We start from the raw sequence: 17,623 nt of genomic DNA on the forward strand, positions 1-17,623 counted from the left end.
CACAAATAAGAATATGTGACCGGGTTTGCGCGAGAGTGGGGTGTTAGTTTTTCCCTCCCACTTTTTTTTTCCATTGACTTCTGGGGGAGAATACATGAACAAGCACGTGATATTCTAACATTGGCGGCTCTAGACTGAGGGAGGCCTTAGGCAAAACTAAATCTTCAAATTTTCATGATTCAGACAGGGCATACAATTTTTAACAACTTACGTCTATATTTTGAATTTACATTTTATTTTCAAATTTGCTTCATTCTCTTGGCATCTTACGTTGAAGGAGCAGCAATGCACTACTGGGAGCTAGCTGAACACATCTGGTAAAGGAATAACAAGAGTCGTATATACACAAGCACCAATCAGCAGCTAGCTCGCAGTAGTGCATTACTGCTCCTGAGCCTACCTAAGTATGATTTTCAACAAAGGATACCAACACAAAAAAGCAAACTAGATATTAGAAGTAAATTAGAAAGTTGTTTAAAAAAATAACTGTGAAGCTTAAAATATTTTTCATGCAAAGGTCGCCAAATCCAAACCTGGAATTGAACTTCTGGCTACAAACGTTTTGTATTATTCTACATATAGCTATACACAAGCATTGTTAGTTGGGGTTCTAAGAAGTATATGGCTTGATCAATATTCTTACTGGCTCCTAAAAGTGAAATACATTTGTCCTCTTTAAAAATGTATATAAAAATACAGGGAAAATCATAAAGCAATGTTGTTTAAAAGAGCATGTCAATGGAAACTATAGCTATAAAATTATAATCTGATATACACATGGTTTGTATTCACAAGTCACAGATGCAATTGCTTCACAAGGTTTTCTGGTATCTAGGGTGTTAATTTATACAGAAAAAGCCTCTATCTACTTAAAGTGTGGCTGTCAATAACAAGATGCCTAAGCAGGGGAAGGGCTCACACAGGACTGCAGGTAGCTCAGCTAAAGTAGAGACTGAGGAGGGAGTAACTGTCACACTGCCCTATAGTTCAGTTCTCTTTTTCTGCAGAGTAGAGGGGTACGGCAAAAAGTACTGAGTTCTACTACCAAAACAAATCAGCCAGGCAGCTTAAGCCAAGTAAGTGACTCTGCATGTAAGCTGAAGAGGGGGTCCATATTGCTCCTCTGCTGTCTGCAGTTCCTTTACCACACACTTCAGCCAAAAAGAGGTGGAGCACTAAGCAGACTAGGTGTCTTATAACACAGGGGGCTTATTGCAGCAGGAATCCTTATATTATAATGTGACTAGACACTTCTGTTCAACCCCCTGCGCACACCTATGAATATTATACTATATGAATGTTCTTGGAGGAAGCCAATAGGCTGGGCTACTATGCCACCAACACCTGTTTGATCTGAGAAAAAAGGGAATATTTTCCAATGCCTCTGTGCGAGGCCCCATCATGAGTGAGGCCTTAGGCGATCGCCTATTTGGCCTAATGGTAGAGCCGCCTCTGTATTCTAACTTCGTCTTTTTCGCTTGTTGGGTTAGCGCTAGAGCAAAAACTGATTACTTTCAACTCGTAATATGAGCGCAACTCAACAAGCGCAAAAAGCTTACTTTTAGCGCAAATAATGCTCGTGCAGAAGAGCTCATTTGCTCTCCACTCGTAATCTGGCCCTATATGTTTTAATAAATGCATTTTATTTTTATTGAACAATATTATTTGAGCACTGTCTATTTTTTCTTTTACTATTTACCCTTATTTGGGGTGTTTGTGTATGTGTATATGTGTGTACATAGAAAATCATAGTTTAAAAGTTAGTAAAAAAACTACTTCGGCTTAGCGCACCTATGGTCTAGCTCACCTTCAGCTTAGCGTTTGAGCAATAGCTGACATGAGTTTTCAACTAGCCCTATAAAAGTCTACTATAAGAAGGATTTAGTGCATCCATGCTATCTGACATCCAAATGTTAACGTGCCTTAGTCTTTCGATTGAGCGCTAATATATTACTTTTAACTTGTAATATGAGCATGAACATAAAAGCACTATTAATTTAACTTGATCGTTGTTAGAACACAAACATTTTACTTGTAATCTAGATAAACATACTCATAAAAAAGAAATTGGAAATGTACTTTCATTATTTATTTGCCTGCATTTCCTGTAACTCAGTTGTGAAAATGTTAATGTTTTCACTCCCCCCCACCCCAAGGAGCTAGACTGCATTCTGGAATACAGAAGATTGACGCATACTACACATTGATTGAATGATTTGTGCAGGAGCTAATTAAAGGGACAGTTTATCCAAAAACTTTTCCTCCTTTAATTTGTTCCCAATGATTCATTTTAGCACCTTGCGTGAATTAAAGGGACAGTCAAGTCCAAAAAACTTTCATGTTTTAAATTAGGCATGTCATTTTAAACAACTTTCCAATTTACTTTTATCACCAATTTTGCTTTGTTCTCTTGGTATTCTTAGTTGAAAGCTAAACCTAGGCGGTTCATTTGCTAATTTCTTAGACCTTGAAGGCCGCCTCTAATCTGAATTCATTTTGACCACTAGAGGGCATTAGTTCATGTGTTTCATATAGATAACATTAAGCTCATGCACATGAAGTTACCTAGGAGTGAGCACTGATTGTCTAAATTGCAAGTCTGTTAAAATAAACTGAAATAAGGGGGTAGTTTGCTGAGGCATAGATACAAGGTAATTACAGAGGTAAAACGTGTTGGTTATGCAAAACTGGGGAATGGGTAATAAAGGGATTATCTATCTTTTTAAACAACAAAAATGCTGGTGTTGATTGTCCCTTTAAATTGTTTACAAATAGCTCCTTAGCCTTTTAATTGGCATTTTAAATGGCTAATTTAGCCTGGAGTATCCCTACCTATACTGAAAGTTTCTATACCTAGGTATAGGCTATTGACGAACTATGCAAACACAGCCAGCAGAAGAAATTACACTCACAGTGGGAGGTGGAAAAGATAAAGTTCTAAAATTTTAATTTTCAATTGTACTGTACAAAGACAGAGATAAGAAAGGGAAGCATTTGAGTGATAAGATAATGACATCTGATCTGTCTTCAAGTTTAGCCTATTATTATGGGCTGTGGTTTCAAAGAGCAAATCCAGTTATTTGTTTTGTAAAAAGAAGCATAAATGAGCAATTTCTCATACATTTTTATAGGCTGCAGCTGGTAGAAAAAGTCATGGAGAACACATTTTTACAGTGAACTGCCCCTTTAATACATAAAGTAAGACACACAGCATTAAAGAAGCTTTTTAAGGGATATGTCTTGGGCCTGGGAAACAATGAATATTTTTCAACAAAAGTACAGTTTTAAATATTTTTTAAAAATATGTATTTTGCATGTAGATCTTTTGCAATCCAATGATTAATTTTTGATACAAAAATAACAAATATATTTTAATGTTCCTTTAATATCACTTTTAGCAATTTTCTTTTTCTCTTGTACAGCACTTCTGAAGATTTTTTTAAATCACTACTGCAAAGTCAAGTTAAAGTATAGCCTATCCTATGAAGTATTTTTTTTTTTATTTTTTTTTTTATTTGGCTACAGGTTCTAAAAAAGAAGAATCCTGATTTTATTTGTAGCTACCCTATTCCAACTTTTTGTAAAGTCCAAATTACAACCCTTTAATGGACATTAAACAGTAAATCAACTCTAGATATAATGATGTATTCAATGCAAAGATTAGCCTGAGAATAATATGTATATGGTTTTAAAAAAATAAAATATTGAATTAATATGTGTATGCATTAGTTTCCATAACGTATCGGGCACCACCATGTTGAAACCTTGGTTTTCTCATTTTCTATCTCTTCTGCTGAGGAAAATTGTGGACAAATTTCCAAAAGGCAATACAATTGAGTGTGTAAACAAGGCTGTGTGGAAACCCTGTTAGATAGTTACCTTAGCAATCCTATATTCTACACAACCTTGTTTGCACACTTTTATTATGTTTTATATCTGTCTCTAACTGTCCTTAGCAGCAGAGATAGATAAGGGGAAAATCTAGGTTCAAGCATGGCAGTGTACATTGCTTTATAAAAAAAATCAGTGGAATTGAGAAAAACAACAATTATCAGTGTTAAATTTCAAGTAAAGGGAACAAAATAAATAATGAAAGCATATTGCAAGTTATTTTTTACATTCTCAAATTAATATCTCTTTAAAGGGTCACAATAGTTAAAAATTAGATCAGGTTTCACATTATGTTCCTCTTGAAGAGTATTTTAGTCTATTTCCCATGGAACTCAACCATTTGCCTAACAGTGATGTAATATGGTTTATGTCTAGTTAAAGGGATACTAACCCCGCATTTTTTCTTTCATCAGATTCAGATAGAGCATGCAATTTTAAGCAACTTTCTAATTTACTCCTATTATCAATTTTTCTTTGTTCTCATGTTATCTTGATTTGAAAAAGCAGTAATAAAAGGTTAGGAGCCAGCCCATTTTTAGTTCAGCACCTTGGTAGAGCTTGCTGATTGGTTTTCTACATTTAGCCACAAATCAGCAAGTGCTACCCAGGTGGTGAACAAAAAATAGTCCGACTCTAAAGCTTACAGTACTGCTTTTTCAAATCAAGATAGCATGAGAACAAAGAAAAATTGATAATAGGAGTACATTAGAAAGGTGCTTAAAATCTCATGCTCTATCTGAATCATGAAAGAAAAAAAATTAGGTTTAGTATCCCTTTAAGAAGCCTTTAAGCTCCATCTCCCATCAAATATCTTGTCAAAAATAGTTATGGATATGGCCACATTCATTTGTTAAATATAATTTTAGGTGTTATATTTTCTGTTTTAGTTTATTATGTAAAACTGTCATAATCATAGTATAAAAAGGTGTGAACTGTTTCCAACAGATGTTTTACTTATGCGTTTAAGTCATCATCTTTATATAATGATAATCAGCTACACAGAAGAATACCGTTTCAGAAGTATGTTTACCTTATACTTTTATTAAATTGTTTTAATACAAGCAGTTTTTTTTAGCCTTTACTACTTTGGATCTTCCTGCTTGTCTTTAATTTTGGAGCAAACAATAACCTTCAAGTAGAATCAGCATTGGATTTCTCTCTCGGGGAGACCAAAAGGAAATAGTCAGCTGGAGACTATGAATCCAGATTGTTTGTCATTCTAATGTTTGCAGTACTTTCCAACAGCAAATAAAAATATCACAAAGGAAAAGAATGTAGTGGCATTTCATCTTGTGTCTTAGATTTCATTTCAGCGGCTCTTTTATACGAGGCAAAGAGAGGATCTGTCACTTGCTTGAGACATTTAGCAGTGACAGGATGATATCAGAGCTCAGCCCTCACCTGCACCTCCCACTCCAGAGGAAAGGTCTCAGATATAGTAATGAAGTATCCTAGCTGAGAGCATGGAGACCGTCATGAAAGACCCCCTGACTTATTCCTCAGAGGCTGAAGAAAAAAAACAAACAAGGAACACACGGGACTACTAGTGGGTCACCACACACAGAAGGTGAGAATTATTCCATAGCCTTAAATTCATGAAATGCATAAAGGAGATAAATGTAGGGGCACTACTGATTTATATTAGTACTTGAAAATGTCCTCTTTCATTATAAGCCTGAATATTTCTAGAAGAAAACAAAGGTGTGGCTATAAAAATAAGCAAAGATTCAGAATTATAGTTGTTTATGCACTAAGCACTTGCCCGCCTGGAGACCAATGTAAAGTCCTGTTTTTTCATCAAACTGAGTACGTAGTACACTATTATTGCTTACTCAGCAGGGCTGCCTAATGCATATCCGTAGTGGTTTTTATTATTATTTTTTATTTTTTTTTAAGCCTCAGAAATGCATCCAGGATGTACATTCATATATTGTGTTAGAATATTATTAGTTTTGGAGAAGGCTTTTAATATAAGAATGTAGTGGATATGCGGAACAACCTGATAGGAGGTATTTGTAGTGATAATAACACTTCTAAAAAGACACGCTGCTACTGCTAGGCTGAATAGGAAATAATTGTTTTTATAACTAAGCTTCAGCAAATAATAGTTTATACATTGCTAGTTAATGAACAAGCACATTCATTTGCAGAATGTTTAAAAATATGCAATGCCTTTGGGATGAATGAACTAATAAAATCCTTAGGATACCAAATGTTACACTGTTCTTGTCCAGACCTGCTCCAATGCTTAGCTGTGTGACCCACCCTCTAATTCAGGGAATGAGGTAATGCAGCCAGCTGGCTGTAAACCTAGAAGATACTGCAGGTGTACTGGCCCTTTTAATAGAATTACTGTAACTTCCCTTTAACAGAGCCCATTTAGGATGATTATGTTAATTATTCATACAATAATTGCTAGGTGCATTTGTTCTCATTATACAGGTATACCCCGCTCATACAGCGGGTTAGGGACCGGAGCCCCGCTGTAAAGTGAAAACCGCCTTAAAGTGAAACAAGGCAGTTTTAGCTATCTTTTCACTTGCCAGTGTGTTTAAAAACTTGACAACATGTTTAAACTAACTTATATTAGGGGTGCAATAGTGCTAGGTTTAGTTTAACACTAGCACAGCACAGTATTCAATAAATACTGTACCTGTAAAATAGTGACAATGACTGTAGTAAAATTTGCCAGACTATAGCACTGAGACAGAGATTGCACTGTAATGCTGCAAACAGAGTGAACTAATCATAACAAAATGGTGCCAGTCACTTTTCTCGCAATCTCACAATGATTACAGCCCTGTTTCAAAATCACTGGAGGATGAACTTCAGCTCCACAAAGCGATGTATTAGCGAAACGCTGTAAAGTGAAGCACTGTAAAGTGAGGTATACCTGTATTTAATAATACTTAGTGCATTTTCTGTAAAGTACCTACCAAAGTCATATTCTTTTTAAAAAACTCAGATTTATTCAAATAAGTGGCCCTAGGTTCAGGAAAGTTCCACAGCCCCATCTATCTATCTATCTATCTATCTATCTATCTATCTATCTATCTATCTATCTATCTATCTATCTATCATCTATCTATCTTATCTATCTATCTATCATCTATCTATCTATCTATCTATCTATCTATCTATCTATCTATCTATCTATCTATCTATCTATCTATCTATCTATCTATCTATCTATCTATCATCTTATCTATCTGTCCGTCTGTCTATCTCTCTGCCTGTTTTTCATCCATCTATCTGTTAGGCTATAATGCCGTCTATTGGTTCTGCTGTCATAATAATACACAGAGCATGTTATATAAAAGGGTGTTTAATGGGGAGGCTTGCAGTCAAAGGAATCACTACCTGCTTAGAAAGATATTAAATCATATCAGTAAAAGATGAGATTGCACTGATGCTGACAACCTGTCATGGACATTTCAAGAATTGATAGGGAGGAGGGCAAACAGATAACATGTCCTAAACCTAAGATCAGTAGAGTGTTATAAGCAGAAAAAGCATTATTATTATGTAATGTCACACGTCGCTAGTTAGGGCTTATCTTGAATCTTGGGTACATAATGAAATAAAACTGTTTAAATGATTGCTCTTAAGATGACCAATAAGCTTTAACCCCCCCCAACAATCTAAGAAATTATATATTTTGCTGAGACTGAAAGTATTTTTTTATAAAAAGTGTGACACAAAGCTAAGAGTTTATGATCTTTATGATCTCAAGTTGAAGTGTAGTAGGTTATGTAAATCACTTATTTACATAAAGGGCTGTTGATTCATGGAATAGACTTTCAATAGAAGTGATAAATAAGCAAAAGGACTGTGAGGGAAAATTTAAAGTGAATGTAAACTTTCATGAATTAGTGACCAGTATCTAAAAATACTCTTAAAAACAGGGGCACTTTCATTCATTAAACTTTACATTGAAGCTTCTTTTTAAAAATACTTACTTTTGTTTTATGGAAAGCAGACTGACGATCCCCCACCGCCAGCTCCTGCTGTAGTTAGCAGATCGATGAAGAAGCCGGCTTCCTCCAATTGTTGCGTTGCCTCACTAGCTGGATGACAAAGGGGGCATGCAGCAATTGGAGGAAGCCGGATTTCTACGATATATAGAAATATTTATTTATGGATAAATAGAACATATTCTGCAAAACATTGAGATGTGAAATATTCATATTTTCATGTCGGGTTAGCGCACATGAGAATATGCGATCAGGATTGTGCGTGATTTTTTTTTTTTTATAACTTTTTTTCCTCCGTTAACTTCTATGGGGATATAGGTTATTGCCCGTGATATTGTAAGTTCAGCTTTTTATGCGCATTGTGTTAGTGCGAGTGTGATAATTTTTCCTTTCACCTCGTAATACCAGCGCAAAAAGTTTACTTCTAGCACAATTATTGCTGTAGCGATAGCCATAAATATTGCTCCACTTGTAATCTAGCCCTTAATTTTTACTTCAGTATTTCTAATTTTTCCTTTTATATACCCCCAATTAATATGTTTGACCCATTAGAGCAGTGCTTTCCAAACTGTGTGTCGGGACACACTAGTGTGTCGGCAGCAGTGTGTAGGTGTGTCCCTGCTTCAGCACAAATTTAATTAGCTCATGACTGCATGTGTAGTCACTGAGTGGGAGACCAGTGTGTTTGCAGCGCGGGCAGTAGTCAATCGGACTCACCGAGCTCTGAGGGCGGCAGCTTAAATGCTGAGCTGAAGTCAGTGGGGGTTTTTTGCAGCTAACTCCCAGTAGTGCATTGCTGCTCCTGCTCTTGATATATGGATAGGAAGTGGAAGCTTAAGAAATGCTTGATGATGAAATGCGAGTATCTTTATCTAATATTCCACCAAATATTCAGAAATTGTGTTCATCCCATCAACCTCATACATCCCGTTAAAATAGTAAGTAGTTATTGGGGATATTAAACTTTTTTTTAATTCTTGCACATTCATACTGTTACTTAATATATGTTAATAATATGTTACTGTTAATATATTTTGTTATTATATAATTCATGTATGTGTCCGTATCTCTTAAAACAAGTTAGTTTAACCTCCTTTTTGCTAGTACAACTGAATTACTGTGTCGCGAAATGATGTAGGTCTAAAAAGTGTGTCACCAACAAGAAAAGTTTGGAAAGCTCTGCATTAGAGGGACCCTCCACAGAGTTAATGTAAGCTCAGAAAACAAATGCTGTTTATTTTCCCTTTTTTGTTTTGCAAAACTGTTCCATTGGACCAGATTAATCAGTTATATGTAAACTGTGTCTCATGCTTCCAGTTTCCAAGCTATAATTCTGTCAGTTTGCCTGGGAGATATCTAGCGCCCATGCCTGACTATATGACTCAAGGGAATAACACAGATTTTTCACCTGAGTTTAAAAATATCTTACAAAACACTATGACAGAGCTATTAGCAGCAATTCCCAGACCAAGGAAACGCAAACGTAAATCTGGAAATATGTTTCATCCTCCCTGTCACTCTCAGGGGACTGAGCATTTTGCTCTTTTACCTACTAGTTTACAGACCTCTGACACCGACGAGTCCTTTTCTGAGTCTTCTGAGGGTGAAATCTCCTCAGATGATCCTGAACCGGTAACTGAAACAGAGATTCCACCTTCAGAATTAGAGTGGATCATATACATTTCCTTCTACAGGAAGTTCTGAACACCCTAGAGTTGTCAGAACAGAATCCGGAAATTTCAAAAACTGTAAATAAGCTAAATCAGTATTTCAAAGCTCCGCAAAAGCTCCCCCAGCATTCCTTATACCCAGCAAAAGAGAAATATTGTGGTATCTCCTAATATTTGCTAGTGCACATAAATGGCATGACAGCTTCAAAAAGTTGGTCCCGGGACATGCGACCAATAACCCACTCACCCCTGCAGAAACGGTGCTTGCTGAACAGGAGCCTGCTGATCCGCCCACGGAGGATAGATGCGCATCACCAGGGAGACTGTATGGCTACAGACCGATGCTTCACTCGGCGAGCTAACTGCTACCTCCCAGTGCGACCTCTTATTAGGTCTTGAGATGCGATGCACTTCTCCAAATGTTGCTTCAATACTTGGCCCAAACAAATGACGTCAGTCCGATGTAGGCGTAGCAGGCCGGGGGGCGGGGTTAGCTTCACCCGGGGTTTCAACTGGCTTGAATAGGGACTGCAGGATCCACAAACTGGCGTAATAAGTAGAAACAAAAAGGTAGAGGATCCCACGCAGGAATATGATTACGGCCGTGTGCCGAAACATGTAAGCCACTGGTGTCACGCTCTCGCATTGTTTTGTACACTTGTTGTTGCCCCCATCGTTTGGCTTTTTAATTTTGTGCCAATAAATATTCTGATTTTATATTCTTGCATGGGATCCTCTACCTTCTTGTTTCTACTTATTCCTTATACCCAAACAGATACAAAAAGATGTATTCTCTTTCAGGAAAAAATCTGCCAGGGAGGTGGTTCCTAAAGTCGACAGAGCTATTTACACTCTAGCAAGATGCACAACAATTCCCATGGAGGATAGTTCTTTATTTAAGGATATAATGGACAGAAAATCTGAGATTTTTCTAAGAAAATTATTTTCTCAATCTGCTTTACTGGCCGCTGCAGCATCTTTTTGCTTTTTGGATCAGAGTTCGACTTTCTTCCTCAGGAGAAGTGTAAAGGAAAATATAGACAAACTAATCATTTTCATTGTTTTCGCTCTGCCAGAGATCAGAAAAGTCCTCTTCTAATCAAAGGTCTGACTTCTCCAAAACTTCTTGGAAGCCAGGATCCTCCTGGTCTAAGAGTAAACAGTCCAAAAATCCCAACTCTAATCAGAAGTTTGCATGAAGGGTCGGCCCCCTTTCTAGAGGATTCTCTGGTAGGGGGCAGATTGATTAGATTCCAAGAAACCTGGTGCAGATCAGTTCAGGACCCCTGGTTCCTTAACATTATTTACCAAGGTTACTGCATAGGATTTCTCATCAGGTCTCCCTGAGAATGGTTTAATCTGTCTCACGTTCCAAAGTATCCTCAAAAGGCAGCTGCCTTTATTCATTGTGTTCAGGATTTAGAGAATTTGGGAGTAATACAACTAGTCCCAGCCTCTCAACAGGGAAAAGGTTTTTATTCTAACCTCTTTATTGTTCCAAAAAAGGAGAACTCATACTGTCCCATTCTGGATCTAAAGTCCCTGAACAAATTTGTCCGAGCTCCTTTTTTCAAGATGGAGATAATCCGCACCATTTTGCCATTGATACATGTATGACAACCATAAATTTGAAGGATGCTTACCTACACATCCCAATTCACAAACACTATTTCCAGTTTCTAAGATTTGCTTTTCTCAACAAGCATTACCAGTTTGTGGCTCTACCCTTTGGTTTAGCCACTGCCCGCAAATCTTTACAAAGGTTTTAGGGGCCCTGTTGTCGGTAATCAGAACACAGGGAATCTCCATTGCTCCTTATTTGAAAGATATCTTGATCCAAGCCCCATCATTTCCCCTAGCATTGTTTCATACCCAGAAGGTAATTTCCTTCCTTTAGGATCATGGAGACTCGCAAACACAAACTACAAAAAGCCTGTTTTTCTCTACAGATGGCTCATTCCCCACCTGTAGCACAGTGCATAGAAATTGTTGGTTTTATGGTAGCAGCCTCAGACGCAGTACTTTTTGCTCATTTTCATATTTGTCCCCTTTCGCTATACATGCTTCATTAGTGGTCAAATGATTACTTTAATCTAGAGCAGCAAATAGAGCTCAGTTCATCAATAAAACAATCTCTCTCATGGTGGAGGAACAGTCATTTTTTACTCTTGGAGCCTCTTACCTGGACCGTGGTCACTACAGAATCAAGTCTAATTGGTTGGGCATCAACGTTCTAGAACTTCATGTGATCCTTTGGGCTCTTCACTCTTGGCCCCTCCTCAGTCAGAAAAAATGTATTCATTTTCAGTCAGACATCAGGATGTGTTCAATCAGCTAGTCCTAAGATGGGGTCTTCCAGAAATAGACCTTATGGCGTCTATCCTGAACCACAAACTTCTGGTTAATTGCACAAGGTCAAGAGATCCAAGAGCTCAAATGATCGATGCTCTAGTTTGTCCTTGGAACTTTCAACTGGCTTATCTATTTCCCCAGTTTGTCCTTCTTTCAAGTCATTGCAAGAAATCAAACAGGAACTAGGGTCAGTAATTGTCATAGCTCCAGCATGGCCATTTAGAACTTGGTATGTGGATATTATCCAGATGTCATCCTCCCCTTCTTGGACTCTTCTTCACAGGGAAGATCTGCTGTCTCAATGTCCTTTTTATCATTAAGACCTCCGATCTCTGAATTTGACACTGTGGAGGTTGAACGGCTAATCCTCAAAAGTAGAGGCTTCTCAGATTCTGTAATCTCTACTTTTCTGCAAGACAGGAAACCGGTTACTCAGAAGATTTACCATAAAATTTGGAAATCTTATTTTTTTTTGTGTGTTCTTCTAAAGGTTTTTCTTGGAACTCATTAAGAATTCCAAGAATTCTTCAGTTTCTCCAGGATGGTCTGGTGAAAGGTTTATCGACTAGCTCTTTAAATGGTCAAATCTCAGCCTTTTGTTTTGTTTCATAAAATGTTGGCTAAGTTTCCTGATGTTCAAACTCAAACTTTTGTTCATGCCTTGGTGAGAATTCATCCTGTTATTAGGTCTATTTCTCAACCTTGGAATATTAATCTGGTTTTATCTATTCTGCAAGGTCCTCCCTTTGAACCTAAGCATAATTTGGACCTAGAATTGTTGTTTTGGAAGGTTCTTTTTCTTCTAGACATCTCTTTAGCTAGATGAGTTTCTGAACTCTCAGACCTTTATTCTGAACTCCCTTTCTGTTTTTTTCATAAGGATAAAGCAGCTCTTAGAACTAAATATGATTTTCTTCCGAAGGTTGTATCTTCTGAGAACATTAACCAGGAAATTATTGTTGCTTCTCTGTGCCCAAATCCTTCTATCTCTAAGAAACGTCTTCAGCGCAACTTGGATGTTGTTAGAGCCTTAAAATATTATCTTCAGACTGTTAAAGATTTTAGACAGACCTCTAGCTTATTTGTCCATTTTTCATGTAACAGAAAGGATCAAAAGGCTGAAATATCATCATGGCTGAAACAGACAATACGTAAAGCTTACTTGGTTGTGGGAGAACCACCTCCAAAATGAGTTACTGCACAATCCACTAGATCTGTATCTACTTCTTGGGCCTTGAAAAATTAGGTTTCCTTGGAACAGATTTGCAAGGCGGCAACTTGGTCTTCTCTTCATACTTTTTCTAAACGTTACCGTTTCAATGTTTATGCTTCTTCAGAAGCTGCTTTTGTCAGGAAAGTCTTTCAGGCTTTCTTTGTCGCACTTATCCTTAACATGGACTCTCAACTTTGTTATTGTATCCATATGGGGATTAGGGAACTATAGAGGATTTTGGCATTTAAACCAAGTGTTGAATTAAACACTTAGTTGTTATTGTATCCCTCATTTTATGGACTCTCCTCATCATACGAAAGAAAACAGAATTTATACATACTGATAAATTTATTTATTTCGGTATGAGGAGAGTACATAGGTCCCGCCCTATTTTTGTGAAATCTAAGGGTGACTGTTCTTTGTTGCACATCTTAACCCTGCTTTCGGTCTTTCCTTCAATTTTTTCTACCTCTCTCCTCTGCTCGGCTAAAGGTTAACTGGAGAGGGAGTAGAGTTGGGAGGGATTGAAAGCTCTGGTGAGGGTTCTTGACCTCCACCTGCTGGCAGGAAGTATATCCCACATGTTATGGGCACCTATGGACTCTCCTCATCCCGAAAGAAAGACATTTATAGTTAAGTATAAATTCTGTTTTGGTAAATCAGGTAGAGGATAAAGTTTTAAAAATAGTTTCCAATTTACTTCTATTATCAAATTTTCTTTTGTTTCCATGGTATACTTTGTTGAAAATAAACTAGGTAGGTGTCTGGAGCACTGCATGGCAGGAAATAGTGCTGTCATCTAGTGCTCTTGCAAATGAATAACATTCTTGCAAAACTGCTGCCATATACTGCTCCAGACACGTGGACACTCCTGAGCTTACATCCCTGCTTTTTTTTTTTTTAATTTTATTTATAACCAATGAAAGGCACAGTGTTACAAAATATATTCCATCACCTACCTCGCAGGGCGGTGTTTGAGACAAGAATTACGTTACAGTATATTTCAACATTACAGCATGTAAATTTGCGTATTCTCCGATGAATCTTTAAATATTTGATAAATGAGTACCTGTACCACATCATTGGGGGGTTTTAATATTATTTAACTAAACAACAACTACTAATACACACATCACACACACAAACCAATCAACCAACCAAAATATAACAAGCAACCAGTCTCATCCACAGGGCAGTCTAAAGTTCCAGTATTTGTAGACGTTCCGCCCAGTCGTCCACAGGGTAATATTAGTAACAGATTCTCTTAAAGCAAGGGGAATCACAATAAGATGCTGGGTGGCTTACCATATACCTAGACCATATGTTTATAACCTGAGTAACGAGCCTGCTCAGAAGTAATAGTGCTCCTAACCCTGATACAAGAAACAGTTGGGCTCATGTAATAGCCTCATTCAAACATGCGCACAAGATAAAATGTGAATAGTGCAAGAGCAGGAAAGTTAGAGTATGATATGTTCCCCTTATTCACTCCGTTGAGCAGGGGGGTCATGCAGATTAATGTAAGCATTATGAGTTAAAATGGTTTGTAAGGGCAAACTTATATATATCAACCAAGCTTAAGCCAGCTGCGGTGATGCAAACGGGTTACATTACTTATTGTTGGATATGTTATTAGGGCTCTCAATTATATAGGCGATGTAAGAGAACATTTAAAGCTGAGGTCAATGCAGCTGGTCTATTTACAGGAGTTTAAGGTGTCCTTTGGAGCCCACCTACACTTGCCAGTCAATTTTAATCCAAATACAATTTTGCAGACATTACCCATCATTGATTAAAATAATAGGCCGCTTAACTATATAGCTGCTGTGAGAAAACTCTCTGAGGGGTTACAGAGCACGGTCTGACTTCACCATTAAAGGGCTGCTCTAGCTTTTTGGACTTCTGGTCACAATACTTTTTTGGTAAATTGGATTGGGCTCTGGCAAATAAATACTATGCTGGGGTACTGAAGGAAACAACATATACATTGCGTGGATCAAATAGGCTGCATAAAGGACAAACAACAAAAAAAAATAATAATAAAAAACAAACAAAAACAATAAAATAAAATTCCTTAAACTAAACATGGTAACCAAATCTCACAACATAGATCAAGCAGTGGAGCGGTAAATAACCAGATATTATGTCAGTAATTGCCGTTGCTTAAATTATGGGACAAGAACTGTATAGTAATATATGGTGAGGCTATGGTTTAGATTCCAAATGATTAATTTGCGGGGTAGTCACCCATGATCTCATATGAAGAAGATTATAAAGAGGATCGTATTCCTCAGCAACTTTCAGATAGGAGTAACCATCAAATATATATCTAATCATGCGTTGCTTGCTCATGTGTTATCTGTCTCTGCTGATGTAAAGATTACCACGCTTGAGGCAAATTTAAAGACACCATGGACATAGGTCCGCCGTTTCTATTGAGAAAGGTGGCACAGAGCGTTAAGCGTCCAAGTACTGTTTGTGTGGCACGCTCATAATACTAACAATGAGAACCTAAGCTAAGGATTATACTAATTGAGACTATCGCTTCCATGTTAGACATTGTGGATCACAGTGAGCTCTGAAGCTAACAGCCATTAAGACCAACACATCCCAACAAAATTATAGTGAATGAGCATTTTAGCATACATAGAATCGTTTCTTACACAGAACCCAGTTGAGAATCCAAATCCACCCCCGGGTAACACTAACAATGTAGGTCCATGTAGCGCTATTAGTTAAATAAAGAAAACAGGGTTATGCACATTCAAATAGTATAATGAAATAAAACAAAATGAATTGCTAACTAAACCAGTATATAACACCATCAGTTCATTGTGACAGTCACCCATTTTTCCCCACAGTAGATCAGTGTGGAGAGGGGAGCATACCACGAGGAGGTATGCCGAGGCATCTAGAAGATAATACAAAGGTGGTGGCAATTCTCCCTTGCATCAGCATGACCCATCAAGCAGAGGGGAGCCGCACCGTGAAAATGGGTGAGTTAATCTCAGAGGAGTATGTCAGCCAATGCCTCTAGCTCTGCGGGTGAGTCCAGGTACCCCCGAGGGGCAACAGTCAGGCAGCCAACTTGCTCAATGTGTAGACAAAAACGGGAAAGGATCTCCATCCGACAGATACATTTGCCGGTGTCGAAGGGGAAACATGGCCGCGCCCCTACAAGTGCAAGGAGCCCAGGTGGTATTTCAGGAAGGGGCCTTCGCGGGTCAAGACTTGAATGGTGTGGGGTATCGCCATCAGCTCTGGGGGCCCACTTCATAACAAGCGCTATGGAAAAGTCCTGCAGCGATTCTGTTATAACCGTCAGCTCCATGCCCTGTCTCTCCATGTCCTGTGTTAGGACCTCCATTGGGGTTCAGGTTTCACGGATCTCCTCAGGTGAGTGCAACTTGTGTTCTGAGTGGCAGGGCAAAGATCCTTTGGTCAGGTCTAGAAGTAGGATTGTTGGGTTATCAGATGCGGTGGGACTCTGTAGAGTTGTAGCGGTATCGTGTGGTGAGTCCCATACTGAGGAGCTAATTCGCTTATTCACAGGCTCAGGTGTCTTACGATGGGCCTCCCCGGTCAGCCAAATCACTTCATGCAGGGTTTTAAAGCTGCAGGCCAAACAGTCAAACCTAGGCAGGAAAGAGTCAAGTATCTGTGTAATAACATATTGTTCTGCCTTCATCAGGTAGGAAACCAACAGAAAAGGTTATGTGATATTTGCTATGTACAATGTGGCGCTGTAGAACACGCCACGTTGCCAAATGGCTTCTTGCTTTTACTATGGCCTCCGTGGGAGAGAAGATGGTAATTTCTCTATCCGCCTTAGTTCTCGGACACGTAACTGTCAAGAGATATGCAGATGGCAGTGGATTCAGGCTGCATAAAGGTTTTGCTTTCTCAAGGTATCTCAGAGCTTCAGAAAAGTGCAGCCATCTTGGAACGCCACCCACCGGAAGTCTCTACATCCCTGCTTTTTAATGAAAGATACCAAGAGAACAAAGAAAATTTGATTATAGAACTTAATTAGAAAATTGTATATACAGCCATGGTCAAATATTGGCACCCCTGTCAGATAATGCACCACTTCGCCCAAAGAATTGTTGCAATTACAAATGTTTAGGCATTCTCATGTTTATTTCTTTTTTTGTATTGGTTGGTATGACACAAAAAAGTGGAGAAAAAAAAGCCAAATCTGACACATTCCACGCCAGCTCCAAAAATGGACTGGACAAAATTATTGGCACCCTCAATTTAATATTTGGTAGCACACACCTTGGAAAAAATAACTGAAATCAATTGCTTCCTGTAACCATCAATAAGTTTCTTACACCTCTCTACTGGAATTTTGGAGCACTCTTCTTTCGCCTTCTGCTCCAGGTCTCTCAGATTGGAAGAATTCCCTTTCCCAACTGCTGTTTTGAGATCTCTCCACAGGTGCTCTATGGGATTGAGTTCTGGACTCATTGCTGGCCAGTTCAGTACTCTAGCGCTTTGTCTTAAACCATTTCTGGGTGCAT

At 38.2% G+C, this 17,623-nt stretch overlaps 1 protein-coding gene across 1 annotated transcript in view; it reads left to right on the plus strand.

Moving 5' to 3' along the window:
* The first annotated feature begins 5,301 nt into the window (after positions 1-5,301).
* The window catches only part of STARD8 (StAR related lipid transfer domain containing 8), a 432,650-nt gene continuing 420,328 nt past the window's right edge, over positions 5,302-17,623 (plus strand). The window contains exon 1 of the mRNA XM_053699029.1: positions 5,302-5,458. The gene's annotated coding sequence lies outside the window, so the exon portion shown is untranslated. The remainder of the gene's footprint in view (positions 5,459-17,623) is intronic.

Source organism: Bombina bombina, chromosome 1 (assembly GCF_027579735.1).
Source record: "Bombina bombina isolate aBomBom1 chromosome 1, aBomBom1.pri, whole genome shotgun sequence".
Lineage (NCBI taxonomy): Eukaryota > Metazoa > Chordata > Amphibia > Anura > Bombinatoridae > Bombina > Bombina bombina.